Here is a 23,636-nt window from a genome sequence, read left to right as displayed (position 1 = left end):
CCAGATCATGCCATGCCCCTTCTGAGCATTTACCTAGGGATTCTAGAAGAGAACTGTAGATGTTACAGCACTCTAAGCACTCCCCTCATTTTACTAGGTAGGGCTCAGAGATGAACTGAATTGCCTCATGTCAGGAAGTAGATTAATATTTTCAGCTTTTCTTTTATTCTATACCCCACCTCTTCATCTTTCTAAGATGTTTTTTAATCCAAAGATGAAATTTATGAAACAAAAAAGTTCTCTCACTTTTACTTTTTTAAAATTTCTTATAAGTCAAATTTATTTTTTAATGCTTTTTAATTAATTTATTTAAAAATAAAAATTGTATCTATTTAAGGCATAGAACACGATTATTTGCATATACATAGTGAAATGATTACTACATCAACCCTTTTTGGATAGATTCCAGAGCCCTTTTATTCTTGCACATGATAAGACTTTGTGTCTTAACCCTCGCAGGCTAATTTGCCCTTGTACCCCCTAATCAATCTTTAATTATAGCAATTCATCTTTGTGCAGATTTTAGGCTCCCTGATAGGTAGAGAGGAGGAAATATTGCAAGATCTTTCTTGTGAGCTTAAAACTCTTGCCATGGATGGATAACAAAATTAACTTTGCCCTTATTGGCAACTGTGAAACTTTCCTGACTCAGGACCTAGGTTCCCACGGCAGCTCTGTCATTCACCAGCTGTGTTATGTGACACGAAGCTGTGCGTGTTAAAAGCAAATATGGCTTTCGTTGTCAGACAGAATTTTGAGTTCCCACCTCAACTATGTATCATCTAAGTGACTTTGTACAAGTCTGTTTCTTTCCCTATGAAATGGGAATAACATCTCTTTTAAAAAAAATTTTTTTTTAATATTTATTTATTTTTGAGAGAGACAGAGAGACAGCACGAGAGGCAGAGGGGCAGAGAGAGGAGGAGACACAGAATCTGAAGCAGGCTCCAGGCTCCAAGCTGTCAGCACAGAGCCGGATGTGGGGCTTGAACTGAGAGAGTGCAAGATCATGACCTGAGCTGAAGTCAGCAGCTTAACCAACTGAGCCACCCAGGCGCCCCGGTAATAACATCTCTTTAACAGTGTAGGCCCGTGGGTATGAAAAGCATTTAGCACAGTGCCTGGTCACAAAAAGTATTCAATAAATGATGGCTACTATTACTCTAATCCATGAATACTATCTAATCTGCCTACCTCACAGGAGGGTATATGAAATGAGGGACTTTGCAAGCTATAGAATTTACATAAAAAGGACTTATTGCTACAGTTGTTTTGTTATTATAAGAACTTGCTCATCTTTTTTTAGATAAGAATAGCAGATCTGAGTTCTTCTTATCAAAAATAAATATATTTTTTAGCCTCCACCACCACCACTCTGTGGGTTTGGATTTCTTACTGAGTTGTAAGACAATGTGTACACCTGTCACTGTGGGTGCATCCATATGCACGCAAATTCCTGAGCTGAATTGTTCCCCAGGGAAAAGATCCTATGACAATACATTTCTTTCCTTCCTGGACCCATTGGGAGGATTCTTGGTTAAAAGCAAGAGAAATAGGGGCGCCTGGGTGGCTCAGTCGGTTAAGCATCAGACTTCGGCTCAGGTCATGATCTCGCAGTTCGTGGGTTCGAGCCCCGTGTCGGGCTCTGTGCTGACAGCTCGGAGCCTGGAGCCTGTTTCAGATCTGTGTCTCCCTCTCTCTCTCTGACCCTCCCCCGTTCATGCTCTGTCTCTCTCTGTCTCAAAAATAAATAAACGTTGAAATAAATAAATAAATAAATAAATAAATAAATAAATAAATAAATAAATAAAAGCAAGAGAAATAATGTAGGCTATTTAACACAAGAAGGGAATTTAGCAGAGATGGACGATTCACAAAATAAAATTAGATGGGGGACAGGGATGGCATGAAGGATCAAGTTTGCGAAATGGGCAGAAATCAAAGGAATCTAGAGGTGTGCCAACAAGATTCAGGACTAAACAGCAATCACTGGTCCAGCCTCCTTAGGCTGCTGCTGCTGTTGCTGTCATCATTAGTCTGATCAATCTCGTGGTCAATCTCTCTCCATCCTTATCACTTTCTGGAGAGACAAAGTCCCAGGAGTGAAGATCTAACTGGCCCAACTCAGGTGACATCCCTCCCTCAAGTATTTTTGGGGACTAGGAGTTAGCAAGTTTTTGAAGGATCTGGTCCTGGGAATTTCCAGGTCTCCCCATCGTGAAAAACTCCCCCCAAAGAAATGTGGAGGCGTAAATACAAATATCTTCTAGGAAGCCATCTTTGGTCCAGCTCTCATTTCATTGATGAAGAAGGTTCAGAGAGGTTATCCCATGACCAGGTGTCAAGTCTTCTGACTTGCAACCCCACATTCACTCTCACATAAAAGTCAGAAATTTATAAAGTCGTGAGCTGTTTCTCCAGCTTTAAACACTATTTCAGGGCGGGGACAAAAGGGACTGACTAGAGAGTCATTATCTGTTTCCAGGCTCTTTTCATTGCATAAGCTCAGCACATAAGAATAAATAATTCTGGAATGCAGCTGACCTCCAATACATGACGGGAGAATCTCATTACTGCTAAACCCTTGATGATAAATATAGAGAACTGGCTATGATACATTGAATTTTCAATAGAAACCACTAAGCACTTCTGCATCTAACTGCCTTTTATCCCCCTTATTCACAGTGCAATAAAAAATAATTTTCCATGCCATAATTTGCCTGGTTTCTCATCTACACTTTTATCCCACTAACCATTTCCTCTTTTCTTTCTTTGTTTAAAACTGATACTAGTGAAGGTTTTTGAATTTATAGGCCTAGACAAGAACATCCTTTCCATTTTTCTCCAAGCAACTCTCCTGTGCACATTTGAAGGCCAATATTCTTAAAAAAACAACAACAAAAAAAAACTACATATAAGTCCAAATCTTAGAGTTGAGAGAAGTCAGAGCTGTTCTCTGACTTCATTTCACAGGTAGGGGAGACGGAAGCTTAGAAAGGATATTCCAGGGTGGGTAGAGGCAGTGATGGGGCAAAAATCCATGCAGGGTTTATGAGCTGAGATTTCCTTGATCTTCTTCATCTTCTTATGTCCACTACTGTCATTATCCATGTCTGAATAGAAACTCAGGAAGGATCTGAGGTACTGCCTGATCCAGAGGTGGAAAGTAGTAGCCAAAGGGGCAAATCCTGTCTATGCATGGGTTTGGTTTTGCTCAACAATCTTGGCTCACACAGTCCTTTACATTTTTTTTTTTTTAATTAATCGCCAACATTTAAACACTTGGAGATGTAACATAATCTGAATTTTTCTTAATGAAAATTTAATGAAAATCAGATCATCTGGCAACTCAGGGTCCCTACTGCTATACGGCAAACATGAGTTGTTAAGTAACAGCCTGCCTGCCCCTTAGGCAGGTCTACACACCCCTCAGTGCACCACAGTCTCTACCCCGCCCTGTTCTATCACACCCTGCCAACTTCACTTATTACATTATTGCCCGTCCCCAACAGTATTAAAGTTTGTGACTCCTGAGCCAGTTTTCCTCCCTTGGTTACTGAAGTCGGGTTACTCCCTCTTATTGACTGAAGTCACTTACTAAGGGCCATGCAGTAAGCAGAGATGTTGGAAGACAAACTTCCAAGGGCTCTCAGTCCTTGGCTCCGCTTTCTTCTCACATTAGGTGGTCTCATATGGTCCCAGGTCAGAACACTCCCCAGTGCATATCTCCAGCCCCAGGCTCACATCTGTGCTTTCTACTTGGGTAACCAGCCCTCACTTTGGGCAAGTTGCTCAATCTTTTAGTGCCTTCATTTCCTCCACTGTGATACGGGGACAATGAGAGTCCTTTTCCACCACACAGTTACTATAAGAATTATGTATACAATTGGTTAATATATGTAAAACAATTTGAAGACAACCTGGTACAGTTGTTGTAGCTTGCCTAATGGGTTTCTCAAATGTCCACGGTGGAGCCTTTATTTCCATTCTGCTTCCAACCTGTCCCTTCCTAGTCTTTCCCCATGTTGGTAAGGGCACCATTATCTCAAGGATGGCTCAAGGTGAGCACCTGGGAGTCATTCTTTATTCATCTGTTTTCCACATTTCTTAAAACCAACTCATCACCAAGGCTTTCCATGATATTCTAAAAATGTATTTCCGTTGGTCCACTCTCTCTATCTCCACTGTCACCACCTTGGTCTAAGTCACCATCATCTCTTGCCTGGACTCCTGCAGTAGACTCAAGTTACACACTGAACTATGCATCGCCCCCCGCCCCCCCAAATGTTGAAGCCCTAACCCACGACAAGATGGTATTTGGAGACAGAGCCTTTGGTGATTTAGGTGAAGTCCTGCAGGTGGGGACCTCATGATGGGGCTCGTGTCCTTCTAAGAAGAGACAGGAGAGAACTTGCTCTCTTTCTCCCTGCCTTATGAGGACACGGGGAGAAGGCAGTCATCTACAAGCCAGGAAGAGAGCTCCCACCAGAAGCAGGCCACGCTGGCACCTTGACCTTCACGTCCAGAACTATGAGAAAATAAATGTCTACTGTTTAAGCCAACCAGTCTATGGTATTTGGTTATGGCAGCGTGAGCCGACTAAGACACCTCCTAACTGGTCTCGCTGCTATTTCATTCTCTCTTCCAAAATCTATTCTCCACACAAGCAACAGTGGTCTTTTAAACATGTCATAGCCTCCCTTCGATGGCTTATTTTTGTTTTGTCCTTATAACGAACCGAAGCTATTCAGGCTGCCCCCCCCCCCCACCCCCACCCCTCCGGGTTCTGGGGAAATCGGCCCCACGCACTCTCTCCAGCCTAGCGCACCTCTTCCTTGCTCAGCACTCTGGGCTATCCTAGTCTCCACTTGTGGCCTCAGAATCACGGTGCATCTACTGCCCCCTGCCGGCGATGCTCTCCTTCCAGTCCTGGAATCCCTTTTCTCTTTCAACTCTGTTCATCACCTCCCCAAGTGGCCGCAAGAAACCCTCCTATTTACAACGTCCCAAGGCCCCTTTCTTATTTAAAATCACCTCTCCCTCCCATAACAGTCTGACATATCTTCTTCGTGTACCTTCATTAACCCTGCCCCCATCCCGACTGCATGCAAACTACAGGAGGGCGACAGACTTTGTCTGGTTCCTGTTGCACCCCCCGCGCCGAGTGACCGGCACAGTACCTGAGACGCGAGCAGACAGTGAGGCAGGGTTTCTCTGAGGCGCCTCCTCAAGTCCTGGAAGGTCAGGTGCCTTGCTCAAAGCTGGCTTCCAAGGACGCTGCACTCTTCGCACTCCCCAAGGGGCGTAGAGACGCTTTTGGGATCGGGAATGATCACTGCACTCGGCTGCCCGAGCCGGGGGAGAGCTCAGAGTCAGGAAGCAACTTTCCCGCGTGGAGACGTGAGGGGCGCCGTGGTGGGAGGCGCGGGGCGGGGCCCCAGGGGGCGGGGCCTGGCCGTCCGAGCCAATGGGGCGGTGCGGCGCGGCGGGGAGGCCGGGCGGCGGAGGGGAGACGCTGGAGCGCGGCCGGGTGCGGAGGCTGAGCTCGCGGACCCGGAGCGTATCCGCAGGCGGGCGCCGCGGCCGAGGCACTCCCCTGGCGCGGGTTTCCTGGCGGCTCGCACGGTAAGGGGAGCGCCGCCGCGAAGTAGACTTTGTGGGGTTTCCGGAAGCTGGGAGCCCCCCCCCCCGTCCCCTCCCGCGGCCCCTCAGACGGGGCTGCCGGTGGCGTCCTCGTCCCCGGCGCGCCGGCCCTGTGCCCGTGGGGTGCGGGCGCGCGGAGGGCCCGGGAGGGAGGCGACGAGCCGCCGCGCCACTCTCCCTCCACAGGCTGCCGCAGCCCGGCCCCGGCCCGACCCTGCGACGGACAGGTCGGCGCGCGGGAAATGCCGGGGGCCCGGGAGCCCCCGGCCGGACATGCGCTCGACCCAGGTCTTCAGACCCCTCAGGACCTGTTGGCCTGGGGCTAGGGGTCAGATTTGTCACGCCATTGCCTTTTTCCAGTCTTTCTGAGGCGCAGGAGGAAACCTCCGAGCGGCTCCCTGGCCGAGCTCGCAGCGGGGACTAGCCTTGATGCCGCGCCCCGTGTTTATTCAGCATTTATCGGCTCCCCCGCTGTGTGCCAGGCACTGTGCTGAGCCCTGGTGGCACGAAGACGGGCCTTGGAGGGGCTCCTGGGGCCAAGAAGGACAGTAGGAGGAACAGTTTCCGAGCACCGTAGTACAGGGGACACGAGGTGTAGAGGAGGCGTGAGGCAGCCAGGACGGCTTTGGAGCGGAGGCGACCTTTGAGTGGGGACTGGAGGAGGCGGAGGGTTTGCCCCGCTGAAAGCTGGGGGGAGGGGGCCAAGGGGGAGGGCTGCTGGGATAGCGGGAATTCCAGAGAGAGGTAAGGAAGCTGAAAAAGTCTAGTATCCCATTAGATAATCACGAAGGACCAGGGCTTACTGTGGGTAGGAAATGAGCTGTCGGCATGGCGGGGGGCTAAACCATGCGCAGACCTTAAAATGCAGCCTTTGACTGTCTTGAATTTTGTCCTGGGGTGGAGTGCAGTGGAGGAATTCTGATCAGTGACCAGGTAACTCTGGCAGCTCTCTGGAAAATGGATGGAGACCGGAGCATCAGAGAGCCGGTAAGTTGTAGTTGCTATTCGGACTTGGCTGCAAATGCTCTGGGCCCGGAAAGCAGCCCCAACTGCCCAGGAGCCCTGCTCCCTGGCCTCTGGACAAAGATTTGGGCCAGGAAATGTTGCCTCTGTGATACTTGCTTCTGCAACCTGCAGGTCATTTTTGTATTGTTTCAGGAGGCTTTGACCTCAACCTTGTCATCAGGCATGGACCCTGGAGGATTGGGAATGGTACCTCTCTCCTCCTCTCTCTGCCTTGCAGAGGCACAGTCTTGGCTGTTAGAGGCTGTAATAAAAAGCAAGGTGTCACTGGGGAGTCAGGCCAGAAACTCACTTTAGCTGTGTGCTTTGGGGACATTAATCAATGTTTCTGAATGTCACTTTTCTGATTTAAAAGGAAATATCGTAACTACCTTTAGAAGATCAAGTTCCCTGGTAAAAGACTCTGAGATTCTGAGGTTTGTGTGTAGGGGGACTTGGGGGGAGTCGTCTCACTGTCCAAGGGGGTGACAGGTGAGGAAAACAGGATTGGGCAGAGGGAAGGTAGATCTGTGATGCAATGCAAAAGAGGCCTTAGTTGATCCCCTGAGGCCTGGGGGCCAGGCCTTGGAAGCCCCATGTTGGCCAGCCAGTGGATGCAGGGAAGGGCATAACTTTGGTTGTCCCTTCAGCAAGACAGTTCCTGAAGAGGGACTCAGCCAACGGAACTGGCAGTAGGGCCCAGGGGAGGAAGGGGTGCCTCTGTCTTGGAGAGGGATTGAGAGCTGTCCCACAGCAGCTACCTCTGCAGGATGGGTTTGGGAAGTAAATGTGATAACTTGACAGAAACTGGTTTGCACTGAATCTGGTGCAGAGCAGGTATTTAAAAAGTGTTCATTTCTTTTGCCTTTAACCTTCTTGACTGCATCTGAAAGTAGATTTGGGAGTTAGAGTTGGGTAAATAGGCTTTAGAGGAAAGGATCTTTAATAGTAATAGCTACAATGACTACCACTTCCTGTTATTGAGTGCCTATTATCTATATGCATTCTCTCCTAGTTGTCTAGTGGTATTCTGAGTCAAGTACTTTAACTTGTTTTACAGTCAACCCAGTCTTTTTTCTAAAACCCAACAGAGTATGTGTCCTTTTGCCATAAAATAATAGCAATAACAACAAAAGCAGCAATCAAAATGGTATGATTTTTTATAGTCTATGAGGTGATTTCTTTGGTGGTCTGATTAATTAATTAATTTATTTACCAATTATTAATTCAACAATGTGCACTGAGTGCTTCCTAAATGATAGGGCACTGTCCTAGGTGCTGGGGATACAGTGCAGTCTGTTAGGGGAGAGAGAGAGACAGACATTAAATGCTTTGATTCTTCAAGAGCAAACATTGAATGATAGAACATCCCATTGCCGAACCCTCTTGCACTGTTGGTGGGAATGCAAATTAGTGCAGCCACTCTGGAAAGCAGTGTGGAGGTTCCTCAGAAAATTAAAAATAGACCTACCCTAGGACCCAGCAATAGCACTGCTAGGAATTTACCCAAGGGATACAGGAGTACTGATGCATAGGGGCACTTGTACCCCAATGTTTATAGCAGCACTCTCAACAATAGCCAAATTGTGGAAAGAGCCTAAATGTCCATCAGCTGATGAATGGATAAAGAAATTGTGGTTTATATACACAATGGAGTACTACATGGCAATGAGAAAGAACGAAATATGGCCCTTTGTAGCAACATGGATGGAACTGGAGAGTGTGATGCTAAGTGAAATAAGCCATACAGAGAAATACAGATACCATATGTTTTCACTCTTATGTGGATCCTGAGAAACTTAACAGAAACCCATGGGGGAGGGGAAGGAAAAAAAAAAAAAGAGGTTAGAGTGGGAGAGAGCCAAAGCATAAGAGACTGTTAAAAACTGAGAGCAAACTGAGGGTTGATGGGGGGTGGGAGGGAGGGGAGGGTAGGCGATGGGTATTGAGGAGGGCACCTTTTGGGATGGGCACTGGGTGTTTTATGGAAACCAATTTGACAATAAATTTCATATATTGAAAAAAAAAAAAAAAGAACATCCCATTGCCTAGCCAGGAAGTGATAGAGAGTAATAGGCCCTTTTCCCAACTGAATCTTTTAGTATAATCTCCACAGCAAGGCCTTTTGGACCATCTTATATAAGGCAGGTCCCCTCCCTTTTACTCTCCCTTCATAGCACTTGTTCATTCATTTTATTTATTTCCTTGTTGTTTGCCACCCCCCCCCCCCCATTAGACTGATGGCTCCAGGAGGTCACATATTGCTTTATCCCAAGAGCCCAGCACAGTGATTAGCACATACTTCTTGAATGAGTGAAATGAATGAGGTGTGGATCTGCTTAACAACAGTGGCCAGGGAAGGTCATGTTGAGGAGTGATATTTATCCTGAGATCTGAGGGATGAGAAGGATCCAGCAATGCTAAACAATGCCAGGATCAAGAGGCAGAAAGAACAGCTTGTTCAAGGACCAGGAGGTGGAGGAATGGAGCCCAGTGTGATTGGGGAACAGCCTGAGATGAGTTTGGAGAAGTAGACGGGTCCTTGGAAGGCCATGCTGAGCTTGGATTTTATTTGAAGTGCATTGAAAGGTCATTGAGGGATTTTAAGCCTAGTAATGACTTGAGGTTATACTATATATTTGTTTGTTGTCTGTCATGCCTCTAGGATGCAAGCTCCATGATGCAAAGTGTTCAGTAAATATTGCTAGAGTTGATGAATGATCTGGTTTATGTAGCTACCTGGTGAAAAATGGACGAGGGAGAGGAATGGGATTTTGTCACCAATTAAGAGTTAGGTGAGAGGGATGTTGGTGTCTTGGCTGCAGAATAGCAATGGTATTGGAGGAAAGTAGAAGGATTAGAGTTATATTTGGTTACAAAATGGACAAGGACTTGCTGATAGATTAGATGTTGGGAATACAGTAAACGGAAGAACCAAAGATGACCCATGGGTTTATGGTTTAAGGTTAGGTGGAGCCAAATGTCCATCAACAGGTGAATGGATAAACAAAATGTGGTATATACTTACAATAGAATATTACTCAGCCATAAAAAGAAATGAAGTACTGATACATGCTGCAATGTGAATGAACCTTAAAAACATGCTAAGTGAAAGAAGACAGACACAAAAGTTCACATGGTGTCTGATTTCATTTACATAAAACGTCCGGAGTAGATCAATCCATAGAGACATAAAGCATACCGGTGTTTGCCAGTGACTTGGGGAAGAAGAGTAAATGAAGCATAACTGCTTAAAGGGTAAATAGTTTCCTTTTTTGGGTTGATGAAAATGTTTTGGAACTAGATCGAGGTGGTGATTGCACAACATTATGAATGTAGTAAATGCCACTTAGTTGGACACTTCAAAATGGTTCATTTTATGTGATATGAGTTTCATTTCAATTACAAAAACAAAAATAGATAAAAGCTTGCCTGGATGGGAGCACCAATAACAGAGTGGAGGAGACCAGGTGGGGAGCAGGTTGTGGTTCGGAGAGGAAATTCACGTGCTGTGTTAGAGATGCCTGTGAGATATCCACGTGGAGCCTGGGGTGGGGAGGAAGTCTGGGCTAGAGCTATAAATATGGGAGTTGTCAGCACTTAGATGTCAGCCAACAAAATGGATGAGATCTAGGGAGAGACAGTGTAAAGGAGCACATCACAGCCTGGATCATTCTTTAATTTGATCCTCATATCTACCTATGAGGGAGGTGCTGTTGTCTTCATTTTCAGATGAGGAAACCAAGCCCTCCCCACCCCCCCAACCCCCAGGACATGAACTTACCCAAGGTCAGACACTTTGTTCATGTGTATCCCTTGGCCTCCAGTGCTTTGCCATTCCCATCTCAGTATGATGCCATTTAGACCTTCAGCAAGGGCCTTCCCTCCCCATCCCTCCTCGTCCTGATGGAGTACTCACATGTGGCAAGCACTGTCCTGGGCGTATGTTGGTGGAGAAAGTGGAAAAGCCTCTAATTTTATGGAGTTTACCCACTAAGCAAGCAGCTGCAGTCCACTGATACAGGGGACCTTAGGAGCCTGGAGCAGGAGAATCTGCCCCAGATTTGGGAGTGGGAGGAGGCTTCCTAGAGAAAGTGACAGCGAAGCTGAGATTTGCAGCAGAAGCAGAAGAATGGAGCCTGAGAAAAAGAGGATTCTCTGGAGGGTTCATGATCCCCGAACACCTACTATGGGAATTCACCATTCTCTTCATTCCACCATTCTTCATAGGTTACTGGCATTTTCCAACTCATTGAGAGGGTTTTCTACATTTTCTATAACCCTGGAGGCAATAAGCAGGCAAATGGCTTAGTTTGATTTCAAGTGGGAGCTCCAGAGGGGGAATGAGGTAGGGTGCAAACAGCCGAGCTCTTAATTTTTTTTTTAATATTTGATTTATTTTTGAGAGAGTGCAAGTTGGGGAAAGGCAGTGAGAGGGGGACAGAGGATCTGAAGTGGGCTCCGTGCTGATAGCAGCGAGCCTGATGTGGGGTCGAACTCAAGAACTGCAAGATCATGACCTGAGCGAAAGTTGGATGCTCGACTGACTGAGCCACCCAGGTGCCCCAAACAGCCTGGTTTTTAAAGCCAGGTCCCATCTCTTGAGCAAGTGACTTATTCTCTCTGAACCTTACTTTTTATATCTATGAAATGGATCCAGTAGTGTTCATTGCTTAGTATAGTAAATAAATTAAATGATGCAGTAAATATTAGGTACATAATAAATGCTCAGACAACCGATTATCTCTTTTATCTTTTGGAGAGGAAGAGTTTCTGAATAGACCAGTAGTCCTCACATTCTGTACACTATTTAAAATACAGATATTCGTCTTCCTTCTGAAGGCTTTCATGGTTCTGGATGAAGCACAGAGATCTGTATGTTTAGAAAGCAGCCCACATGATCCTGATAAAAGGAAGTCCAGGAACCATTGGTTTGACCAAATACTTGAGTCATTGCTATGGTGAACATGAAAGGGTTAAGCACCTAGAAGCAGAATTTTGCCTTCTAGGAATTATTAGCCAATGACAGTGCTGACCGATGATGTAATGTCTTTGGCTGGCACTCCATTGGTTAAGTGTATTGTTTCTCTCGCTGCTTCAGCTGTGTGAGGAGCAAAGCTGGAGCCCAAGGGTTAATAATTCTGTGGCAACAGATCTCTTTTTTTCCCCATTCCTCTTCTGCTAGGTGTGAGTATATAGCCCAGCTCAGCAGATTGCTGCCCTTCTTCCAATAAACAGCTGCATCTTCCTCCTTACCTCCTCCCAAGCAGAGCACATGTCTCCGTAGTACTACAGAGGAGGAGGAAGGGGGAGAGGGAGTGGGGGAGGAGGTGGTGGAGGAGGAGGAGGAGGAGGAGGATCAGGATCGTTTAGGGAAGAGAGAGCCCTTTCAAAGTTCCACGCTGCAGTCTCTCCTTGCCACTGGGGACGGACACAGCCCCCCGCTGCTCTGGCCTACAAATGTCCCACTGGATGCATTGCTAAATTGCCACCTGCTTCTGAGCATTGTTCAACCTGGCAGGATCCTCAGAACCAGGAGGTGAGCCCAGGGTTTTGGAAGAGGGAGTGGGCCTAGCAGAGAGGAGCTCTAGACTGGAGGTCTAAAGGGAGGGAACAGCTCTAGACTGAAGGTCAAGCTTAGGCTCCATCCCATAGCCCTGGCACGTGGTATGAGCTCGGGCAGGACCGTTTCCCTCTTTGGGTCTATTTGCTCAAGTGCACAATGTGAGGCTTAGATTAGGGCCCTCTGAATTCTGGGAGACACTGACTGGGGAGTGTGCTGACCTGAAGCTGTAAACAAGCATACTGTTGGTGTAGCTTTCTGTCAAATGATCTGTGTAGATACATGCTTTGCTCTGGGAATCTTGGGCAGCAGGGGAGTGTCAGGTGAGGGCGGTCTCCTTGGAGCTAGCTGTAACCCAGGCTCCTCCTTATATTGTCTGGACTCCCTTTTCAGTGCTCCCACGTGGCCAAGAAGCCCTTGGTAGACTCTGGGCTGAGGTTTCTCCAGAAACACCTGAACGGTCTCAGGGATTTTGATCATGCCCTTTGGGAGGACCTTAGAGCCTCCGACCCTTGAGTTATCAGTGTGCCTTAATCAATTCGATTAATTGATTAATCGAATTGATTAATTCCTAGTTGTCCCATGCTGGAGCTTCTAAGCAGAGGAGAATTATTTTTGCTTTATCGAGTAACTTAGCTGTGACAGTTTTCTTGTGTGTGTTTAGTGGGGCATGCATTATTGCCCCAGCCTGAAACATCGCACCTTGTCCAAAGAGGGTCCTAATGCAAGCGTATTAGCCTCTAGGTATAAACTGAAAAAAGGACAAATGGGGTGGGGTGAGGGAGATTGGAGCAGAATAACTGGGAAAGGCTGATAGCAAGGAAGTCTCACCTTCAATTCATAGGTAATTCAGTTTAAAAGCCTGCGTTTCACAGACAAGCTATGATGCTACTTCTCTCTTGCAACACTCCAAAAAATATATAACTAAAAAGTTCTTTTATTTTTCAGTATTTAGTGATGTATGGGGAGTTACCAATTTCTTTAGGTAGAGTGGAGCCTGCAGTGTTCTCTCTGTGTCTTGTATGATCCTTGGTGCCTGCTGCCCTGTGTTCTGGGTCAGGCTTTGCTGCTGAAGAATATATGTGTAGGTCCTTGGGCAAGTTACTGAGTCTCTCTGAGCTTGTTTTCTTCATTTGTCAATCACAGGGCTGGAGGGAGTTGGACTTAGCTGACTTTTAGAGCTCTCCTAGCTCTGGCTCTCTGTACTTTGGATTGTAAAAAGTCTTTGGAATCTGAGGTTGTTGATTAAGTGGGCTGGATAAAGAATCTTTGAATAAAGGAATATGCTGCATGTGCCCACTAGGTGTGAGGCTGTAAACATTTTAACATTTTGCCCCCTCAATAGCTCTGGAAGTAGGTCGTGTTTACCCCACTCTCCATATAGGAAATTACCCCAAATCATCATACAGTAAATGTTGATACTGGTATTTGTGCAGGTGATCATACTGGGATAGCGGTATGTGTCAGGAGAATGGGAGGGCTGGAGCTGGGGTCCTTACCTACCCTTGCTTCCATGCATGCTCTTCTTTCTACTATAAATCAAGCACTGATTTTAAAATTGACTAGTTCAGCCAGATTGATGTGAACTCTCCACATTAATATCTGAGACAGCAGAAGATTGGGGAACTCTGGATCTAAAAGGGACCTTACAGTCCTGTGGACCAGGCCCCTCAATTTATAGCTGAGAAAATGGAGGTCCAGAGAAGTTAGGTGACTTGTTTTCTGTCACTCAGTGAGTCAATAGATGGCAGGGGATGGAGTCCAAGACTCTGATTTAGGTGTTTGAAGGTGTATTACTATTAATGAGTTTAAAAAAAAAAAAAACCTTCATCTGAGAAATTTGGGATCATTTGAATTTAACTGTTCTGAACATAACCTTTGTCTGTTCTCACCAGGCCCCTTTGAAATGCCAAAGGGTTGAAGTAAGAATCATTGGACACTTAACCCATGCTTGGTGTTGTGGCAGGTGTCTGAAACATGAAAGGAGGGTGGTAGGCAAGCTGAGTATGAGATGTGAGACATGGTCAGTCTCCTTCAGGAGACTCAGGATGAAAATTGTATTTCCTGAGAATCTAACTCACAGGTCAGCAGTCTTTCTTCGTGGATGAGCTGGGACTCTGACCCTTTTTCTCTGTGTGTGACTGGCACCTAATTTATACCACTATAGGAATACTTGCTACACGGCATGTGGTCTCTGTTCTTTTTCTTTCCCACTAAGCTGCATGTTTCCCAAAATGTGGAACTTAATCGGTGGAGCTGCTTAATGGGGAGGTGGGTGTCAGTATCTTGGATGTGCAGAGATGTACACTCAGAAATAAACTCCATCAAATAATGATTAAAAAGCACAATGCAGATACTTGACTCCCTCCTTGATCACTGTAACATTAAAAAGGAATCATCTTAATACCAGGCTTCAAACATCCTAACGGTTATAGGAAAGAGGAGTTATCATTATTCTGCAGGACTGAAGAGCAAAGCTAGCAGCAATGGGTGGAAATTGGAGGGGAGCAGATAGATTAATAGAGGTAGAGTGTACTGATGGTGGGGGCTTTGCAATGGGTAAGTCCACCTTCCACACTCTTGTCTTCAGAAGAGGGTGGTAACCCTTGGGGATTACTGCCCTGGCCAAGAGTAGCACTTGGTAGCCTCTAATGCCCCTTCTAGACATAAGATTTGTTGATAATCTATCTACCAAGCAGGAGTAAATGAGAGGAGGCCTAGAGTATAACAGAGCTGCCTCTTAGTCTTAGTATGGGGTGGAAATCATTCACAGTCCAAACAACCGTTTAAAATATTTTAATTGCCAAAAAATTACATTACATATGTTTTTTTGTGTATGCAATCCTGAACAGTAATTCGTATGCTAATTAGTGTGTAAAACACTGATTTAGGCTAAGAGAAGTAGCAACATAAAGCCTATATGCTGTTATTTGGGTCTTTCTACTGTTCTATCTTTAAGGTAACTAAAATTTCTCACTTGCATGGGGTAGGGGATGGAGAATTCTCAAGTGTCCTTGCTTCCTTGTATTATGCTATTCTGTTTGATAAACAATCTCTAATACCATTAAATATGGTATTGTTTATAATAATACCATTAACAGGTTTTTTAAGTGATATTAAAAATTAAATGAGATAATGTATGTGGAAACCCCGAACCCAGGAACTGTTACAGACAGAGTAAATGCTTAGTACATTTGTACCGGAAGGAAATCAGCGTCTTGCTTTAGCATACTTGTCTCTGCTGGTCTTTGAAAAGTTTTGGAGAAGAACGTGGCCACCTGTGTCCAGGCTGGCATTTCCTATTTGAGATTGGCATGTCCTGTTTGGCTCCTCTACACAGTGCTCGCCCTCTTGTCCCTGAGTAATGAGATCGGAAACTTCACAGACCTGAATTCAAGACACCAGCCCTTACCTATCATTCTGTGACATTGGCCATGTTACTTAACATCTCTGTGTTTGTTTTTTTCACTTCTGAAAATTGGATCGGTAGGCTCACCCTGAAGGGTGGATGGGGGCTTAATTTAGAACCTTTAGAAAGGGACTGGAACATACATAGGGTAGGTGTTCTATAAATGGCTACTTTCTTTGTTCTCCACCGAAAGGTGTTACAGAAAGGTGTTTTTTTTTCCTCTTTCACTCTCACCTCAAACTTATTTGCCCACATTAGTAGTATTTCTAGATACTTTTTTCTAAATGTTTATTTATTTTTGAGAGAGAGAGAGAGAGAGCCCAAGCAGGGGAGAGGCAGAGAGTGAGGGAGACACAGAATCCAAAGCAGGCTCTAGGCTCTGAGCTGTCAGCGCAGGGCTCGAACCCACAAACCACTAGATCATGACCAGGACCAAATTTGAACATTTAACCAACTGAGCCACCCAGGCACCTCTGTTTCTAGAGAATTTTGTACAAACCTTCAGGAAACCTCTTGACATTGCTCTAAGAATGCATTGTCTTGCAGCCTTGTCCCCTTCTAGCTCATGTTCACGGCAGTCACCTAACCAAACACCAGAAAGCTGCACTCAGAAGGGAGATGTTGCGCTTAATCCATTTTTTAAGTTTATTTATTTATTTTGAGAAAGAGAGGGAGAGTGCATGAGTGGTGGAGGGGCAGGGAGAGAGGGAGAGAGAGAATCCCAAGCAGACTCTACACTATCAGCACAGAGTCCAATGCAGGGCTCAAGCCCACGGAACCAGGAGATCACGACCTAAGCTGAGATCAGGAGTCAGACACCTAACCGACTGAGCCACCCAGGTGCCCCCATTTTTAAAACCCCAGTAGCTGATTTAAATATGTTTTACTCAGGGGTCAAGTGGACAGGTAATTTGAAGTGTGCTTCAGAAGCCAAAGTATGGCTCTGCATTCAAAGCATTAGAAATTTCATCATTGAATTTTCATCCCTTGGGTTTATTTATTCATCCATTTAATAAATATTTATGGAGTGCTTATGCTGTGATAGGCAGCATCCTAGGTGCTGGGGATATATCAATGAACAGTGTGGACAAGATCCCTACCCTCGTGGATCTTGTATTCTGGGGAAATAGAAAATAACCACAGAACAATTACATTGTGAGATGTCAGTGGTGAGGGCCATAAGAAAAACAGTATAAGGGCATAAGAAGATGCCATTATAGAAAAGTCCATCAAAGGGCTCTAAGTTGCTATTTCAGCAGAGTGGGGAGGAGGAGGGGAGTTTGAGAAGGTAGAACTAGAGAGGTACCCAAAACCAGGTCTGGTTGGGATTCATGGACAGTGGAGTGAGGTTTGGACTCTACTCTTAGCTGGAGGTTTTGAGCAAAGAGTTTACATGGTTTGGCTTATTCTTTTAATTGGTTTTATTTTTTAAACTGCCATGTGGTAAAGTTGACTTTGTTTTGGTGTTCAGTTCTATGACTCAGCACACGTATAGACTCATGGAAGTACCAACATAACAATGGGGGCACAGAACAGTTTCATCACCCAGAAACCTCCTTCCTAATGTCCCTGTGTAGTCACAGACTCCCCACTTGTAACGTTTGGCAACCACAACTCTACTTTCCATTGCTACCATTTTATCTTTCTGAGGACATGATACCAGTAGAATCATACAGTATGTAGCTTTCTGAGGCTAGCTTCTTTCCCTGAGCATGATGCCTTTGAGATTTGTCCATGTTGTATCAATAGTTTGTTCGTTTTTATTGCTGGCTAGCATCCCACTGTGTGAACATACCACCGTGTGTCCATTCCCTCACCCTTGAAAGACACTTGGGTTGTTTCCAGGTTTGGGCAGTTATGAAAAGAGCTGATATAAACATTTGTGTTCAGGTTTTTGTATGAACACACATTTTTGGACCTCTAGGGTAAATACCCAACTGTTGGATTGCTGGGACATACAACAAATTTACGCTCAACTTTATAAGAAACTGCCAAATGATTTCCCACGTGACTGTACCATTTTGCATTCCCACCAGCAGGGTATGAAAGTTCCAGTTACTCTGTATTCTTGTCAGCACTTATCATTTTCAGTACTTTTTATTTTAGCCACTCTAATCGTTTAATTATATCTTGCCATGGTTTTAATTTGCATTTACCTAGTGGCCAGTGATATTGAATATCTTTTCACATGTTTCTTTGCCATCCTTATATCCTCTTTAGAGAGGTGTTTGTTCAAGTCTATTACCCATTTTTAAAATTGCTTTTGTGTTTCTAACTGTTAAGTTTTGAGTATTCTTTGTATCTTCTGGATATCGGTGTTTTCTTGAACATGTGATCTATAAATATTGAACTTGTTTTTAAGGCATCATTCTGAATGCTGTGTGGGAGGGAAGCTCTAGTGTGGAGGGGTGGAAGCAGAAGGGCCAGTGAGTAGACCATTGCAGTAGTCCATGGGGAGAGATGATGGCAGTTTGAATGGAATTCATTTGGGTGAAAATGGTGAGAAGTGGTCAAAATCAATGAAAAATTTAAAAGTAGGGCCATTTGAACTTGGTGATGGGTGGAATTGGAATATGGGGGAAAAGAAGAGTCACAGATAAGATAGCCATAGTGCTGTAGTGCTGGAGGGGCTAAGAATTTAAATGTAATTTAGGCATGGCATCTGCCCTCAAGAAGCTCACCATCTAGTGAGAGGAGATTTACTATGCACAGTTCACCTGGAATACATCCGGGTGTGCTCTCAGAGGTCTTGTAGAAAGAACTGGGGGAGCTCAGCTGATGGAAAAATGACTGAGTGTAAGGTTTGCAAGGCCTGTGCTCTTGGCAGCCACTCTCAAACTTTCATGTGTGTAAGAACCAGGTGAGAAGGTTATTAAAAATGCAGCTGGTTAGGCTCCTGCCCCAAGAGTAAGAGGCCTGTGGTTAGCAACACCACAGATCATTCTGTGCAGGTGATTGGTTGACCAATATGAGAAACCCTTGGAGGAACTGAGAGGACTTCAGAGAAGAGGTGATGTCTGCGGTCGACTTTCAGCGTTTAGTGGGAATTCTGACTTGGAGAAGCCTGTGGGAAGGGCAGCCAGGCAGGGTATAGTTTTGTGAGGGAAGAGCGAAAGCAAAGGGTTGGAAGAATGATGGAGACTGGCTGGATCCTAGAGTAGCATAGGTGATGAGTGGGAGTCATGTGACTTCCTGTGCTCAATGAGTCTAATGTGATTACCACAACCTAGCAGCTCCCTGGTACTAACAAGGAGTCTGCCGTGGTGAAATGGACCAGGCAGTCCAATGCTGGGTGTGCAGAGTGGCTGGCTTTCGAAGTCACATGTGACCACGTGCCTTTGAGGAGAGCCACTGCCTGGGGAACAAGCTGGTTGGGGGTGCTGTGTGCAGAGGTTTGCAGAAGGATGCCCTGTCCCCAGGACCACTTTGGGCCTTCCTTGAAGTTCACAGACTCTGCCTCTCCTTTTCATACCTCATCATGCCTACTTCCCAAGGATGCTGAGCCACATCTTCCTGTGGCATAATTACTACTCACTGTGTGCCACGCGTAGTTCAAAGCACTTTACATGGATTAACCCATTTAATTCTCCCAACAGCCTATGGATGAGATAGAACAGTTATTTCTGTGTTACAATGAGCAGCCGAGTCACAGACTGGCTCAAGGGCTCAGTGCTACAAAATAGAAGAGCTGGCATATTAACCCAGGTGGTTTTGACTTGAGCCCACGCTTTGAATTGTTACGCTGCATCCGCCCTCTAGGGGCATCTTTAGAGGATGAGTGGCTGCAATAACACAAGCACTGAACTTACTGCAGCCCCGTCACTGTTTTGCGGCCTTCCTGGGGTTATTCCCTGTAGAGACTATTTCTTTTTTTTTTCTTATATATATTTTTAATGTTTATTTATTTTTGAGAGAGGGAGAGAGAGAGAGACAGACAGACAGACAGGTACAACCAGGAGAGAGAGGGAGACACAGAATCCGAGGCAGGCTCTAGGCTCTGTGCTGTCAGTACAGAGCCCTACATGGGGCCGAACTCACAAGCCGCAAGATCATGACCTGAGCCGAAGTTGGATGCTTAACTGACTGAGCTGCCCAGGTGCCCCTGGGGACTATGTCAATAATACACTTTTATGTTGAAAGATTTTTCTTTTTTGATTTTAGCTTTTGGGTTAAAACTTACTATTTTTATTCTTTCTTGCCAGGTTCATAACAATACGGTATATCTTTTGTGAGGTATGAAATAGCAACATAAGGTGTTGTGGTATCATGATGCCCCTAAAAGTTGTTGTTATGTGTGGAACTTTTCGACCTTATGCTGAAATGGCCCTAGGGTATTATGTTTTTAGAGCTCTTCTAATTCTGTCTTTCTCCTTAACTTCCCCTGCTTCAAGCAGGTAGTGTACTTTCCTCTAGCAGAATTCTTTCTGATTTACCACATCTATTTGGCTGAAGTCAAAGAAAGCAAATGACCAAATATATGTGGATTGCTTCCTAAGGAAGAGTCAACAGGCTCTGACTAAAGGGCTTTTCTCCTTTTCTGTAAAGTTCAGAGAGAGGTGTTGCAGACTGATGGGTCTGGAGGCCTCTTCCCCTTATTTCAAGGTTCTCAACTGTGCTGGCATTTGTAACTTCAGGCTGCTGTAACCAATTACTGTAGACTGGGTGCTTAAACAACAGGCATTTACTTCTCACAGTTCCGGAGGCGGGAAAGTCCATAATCAGGGTGTCAGTGTACTGGGTTGTGGTGAGGGCCTTCTTCCTGGTACGCAGATGGCCATCTTTTTGCTGTGTCCCAGCATCTGGAGAACAGGGAGAGAGGAAGTAAGCTCTCTGAATGTCTCTTCTTAGAAGGGCACTAATCCCATCCCCGTGAGGAGGGCTCCTCCCTCATGACCGGATTATCTCCCAAAGGCTTCATCTCCAAAGGCTGGGGATTAGGGCTTCAATATAGGAATTGGTGGGGTGGGGGTGGGGGGGATGCACAAACCCTCGGCCCATAGCATGTGGCTAGCTGAGTGTGCTATGCAAGAGACCCTCCAGACAGCGCAGAACGAATACAATGTGATCTAGAAGACTTTTGAAGTTTCTTTTGGCAGAGGTAGAGAGGGAGCTCTAAGGAGGTTTTCGGAGCCTAGAGCTCAGTTTTAAAAGATGGAGTTCACTAATCCGGCGGGGGTGGGGAGGTGCTTAGAGAAGGATAAAACAGGATGCCATTCCAAGAAGCAGGAAGAGCATGTGCAAAGGCATATGACCACATGGCAGGGAAGCAGATACGTGTCAGTGAGTGTAATGGTGCCGATGAGGCTGCAGCCCAAGCTGGCACCGATCAGAAAGGGCCCCCGTGCTGCATGGAAGGGCTTGGGCTTACATTAAGGAGCAGCTGCCTCGTTTAAGTAAGGTAGTGACATGGTCAGATTTTTGTTTTTTAAAAAATGTCTCTGACAGCCTATGCTGTGGAAGTGGATTTGGAGGACACCTAGCTGGATGCAGGGAGGCCAGGAGGGAAGGTTCTGCAGTGGTCCATGCAAGACATTATGCTTTTCTGAGCTACAGGCTGAGAGAGGTGAAGCGAGTGTCAAAGCTTCCCTTTATTGAGTCCCACACCCAGAATAACCCCCTTTTCCCTGTGAAGGTGGATTTGATATGATCCCTGTCCTCAAAAAGTTTATAATATAGAGACATCTCAGAAACCATTGGCAGTACGAGAGATGGGTTCATCAACTTTCTTTGATTCACAAATATCTTTTGAATGCTTGCTGTGTGCCAGCCCTTTCTGGTCAGTGCTCAAGATACGAGAGTGAAAAAAATCAACAAAATTCTTGTTCTCGTGGGGTTCCCATTCAAGTTGGAGGAAGCACAGAGGGGAGACACTGCAAAGGTAAGATAGATAATGTGTTAGATGGTAGTGGGCATTACAGACAAAGGAGGGAAGGAGGAGAGGGTTGTTGGAGGAGGGGCTGCCAGTTTTTAAAAGGCAACTTTTGAATAAAGAGCTAAAGGGGGGAAAAGGAACATTATCCTAAGTATACAAATATAGAGACAAAACTACCTACATGGAGGCATCACAGTATAGCAACTTTGAACATGACCTTTGGGGAAAGGCAGACTTAAATCTGAATCCTGGTTCCATGCCATACTGGCTGGGTGACCTTAGACACATCATTTTACCTCGCCTCCTTGAACATGGCTTTTCTGATGTCTAAAATGGGATACAGGCCTGGCGCGCTGAAAATGCTCACTATATGGTACATATTCATAATGGTGGGGATGATTCTGGCAGGGCATCACCAGGGCTTTACAGGAAAGGGGCCCTGGGAGGTACAGCAGGGGCGTTTGAAACAGATTTCCTGACCGGGAATCTCTACTATGCCTTTGCAGGCCCTGCAGAACCAAGTCAGGGGGCCTTAGGGGCAGAGAGGCAAAAGTCCCCAAACAGCCTCTTTGATAAAGAGGACGGGAGAGCCATGGGACCCAGTGTCATGCCTCGGTGCTGTGGTCCTTGAAAGTCTCCATGCATCTTGGGAAGAATTCTGTCCCTAGGCAGGTCTCAACCCCCTGAGAAAGGATGTGAGAAAAAGCTTTTTGTGATTTAAAGAAATAATGGAGGTGAAAATTGGTGGGTGTGAAGGTGAGTCTGGCTTCTCACCTTCTCTGAAGGTGAGCAGTTTTACCTGTGAGCCCAACAGAAATGGCTCTTTTCTGCAGGGACTGGAGGAGGCAGCTGCCAAGGCCGCCATTCCAGTCCTGGCTGTGAAAAAGCCCTTCCATGCCTGCAAGTGACAGAGGAGAGGGCTGCTCTCTGGAAGGAGTCAGCAGCAGCTGCTGGGGCTCCCTGGGTGGAACACAGCTCTGCTGCCCGTGGTGCTTCTCTTTCCTGTCATGTGTCATCAGCCATTGGTGTCATGGTGCCTGCCTGAGGGGGCATTACTGCTGCCTGGCTAAGGCCAACCACTTCCCAAGGCTGCTTTTGGGGGAGGGTCTGGGGGCAACAAGCCGCTGCCCAGCAGGGGAGTGAGTGAGAGCACAGCATTGATTGGGATTCCTGTAAGACGTTCCTTTTCCCTTTTTTCCTTGTCTGAGTCTTCTGTTTTCGTGTGTGTGTGTGTGTGTGTGTGTGTGTGTGTATTCAGTTTCATTATTTAATTCATCCACCCCCATTCTTTTTTTTCTTCTTCCATCTATCCTCATTTTTTTCTTAGATCTTTCTTTTTCTTCTCCCTTCTTTCCTTCTTTTCATCTACTCACTCATTTGTTAATTCATCATCCATCCATCAAGCATGTTCTCTGTGCAGCACTTAGCCCAGGGCACAGATAACACCTTCCCTGCACTCAGAAGCTTAGTTGCTGCCGGAAGAGGAGAAATACACAGGCAAAGTCTGTAGTAAGTGGTCTAATCTCGAGTCAGACAAACCTGGTTAGAGTTTGGCCACATCCTCAATGTGTTACCTTGGGCAAGTTACTGAACCTTTCAAGTGAGCCTCAGATGCTTCAGCTTTCAATCAGAGTACTAGAACCTTCTTCCTAGGATTGCTAGTGATGAAGTTTTGGGGTGATGTGGGGTTCGTGGTGTCCAGAGATGATGGCCAAAAAAGAATTCTGGTAGTTTCTTTGGTGCAAAAAGGTGATTTTATTAAAGCATAGGGACAGGATCCATGGGTAGGATGAGCTGTGCTGAAGTCCTGATGGGTAGCTAATTATATACCCTCAGGTTGGGAGGGGGACAGGGATAGAGTATGTTTCTAAGGAATTTTGCAAGCAAGTTTTCCAGGACCTTGAGGGGCTAGCTGTTGCTAGGGAAACACCATTTATCACCACTTAATAAAACCTCAGTCATGAGACCCCCCTCAGATGCATATGGGAGGGCATAAGCTTGGAGCATGATTGCCAGCATATGTCCTGGGGCAGTTGACATAAAGGAAGTAGACTTCTAGGACCCTCGAGGTTGCAACAATGTTAAGCCAAGGTTCTCTTTTGCCCCCAGCAAAGTGTCATCATCAAGGGAGCTGAGCTCCTAGAGGG

The 23,636-nt window shown here is 45.7% G+C and overlaps 1 protein-coding gene and 1 long non-coding RNA gene across 7 annotated transcripts in view; one reads left to right on the top strand and one right to left on the bottom strand.

Moving 5' to 3' along the window:
- Nucleotides 1–5,410, bottom strand: part of LOC109501772 — a 114,231-nt gene extending 108,821 nt beyond the window's left edge. For all 5 annotated transcript variants that reach the window (XR_006601084.1, XR_006601085.1, XR_006601083.1 and 2 more), the window contains exon 1: nucleotides 5,181–5,410. This is a non-coding gene — a long non-coding RNA (uncharacterized LOC109501772). The remainder of the gene's footprint in view (nucleotides 1–5,180) is intronic.
- A 103-nt stretch (nucleotides 5,411–5,513) lies between these two features.
- The window catches only part of SYN3 (synapsin III), a 465,836-nt gene continuing 447,713 nt past the window's right edge, over nucleotides 5,514–23,636 (top strand). The window contains exon 1 of one of the 2 annotated variants that reach the window (XM_023257413.2): nucleotides 5,514–5,625. The gene's annotated coding sequence lies outside the window, so the exon portion shown is untranslated. Of the gene's footprint in view, nucleotides 5,626–12,043; nucleotides 12,185–23,636 lie in introns of those variants that run through there. The other variant, XM_019835455.2, reaches the window with a different exon arrangement.

This window comes from Felis catus, chromosome B4, assembly GCF_018350175.1.
Source record: "Felis catus isolate Fca126 chromosome B4, F.catus_Fca126_mat1.0, whole genome shotgun sequence".
Lineage (NCBI taxonomy): Eukaryota > Metazoa > Chordata > Mammalia > Carnivora > Felidae > Felis > Felis catus.
This window is presented reverse-complemented; position numbering and strand designations above follow the sequence as displayed.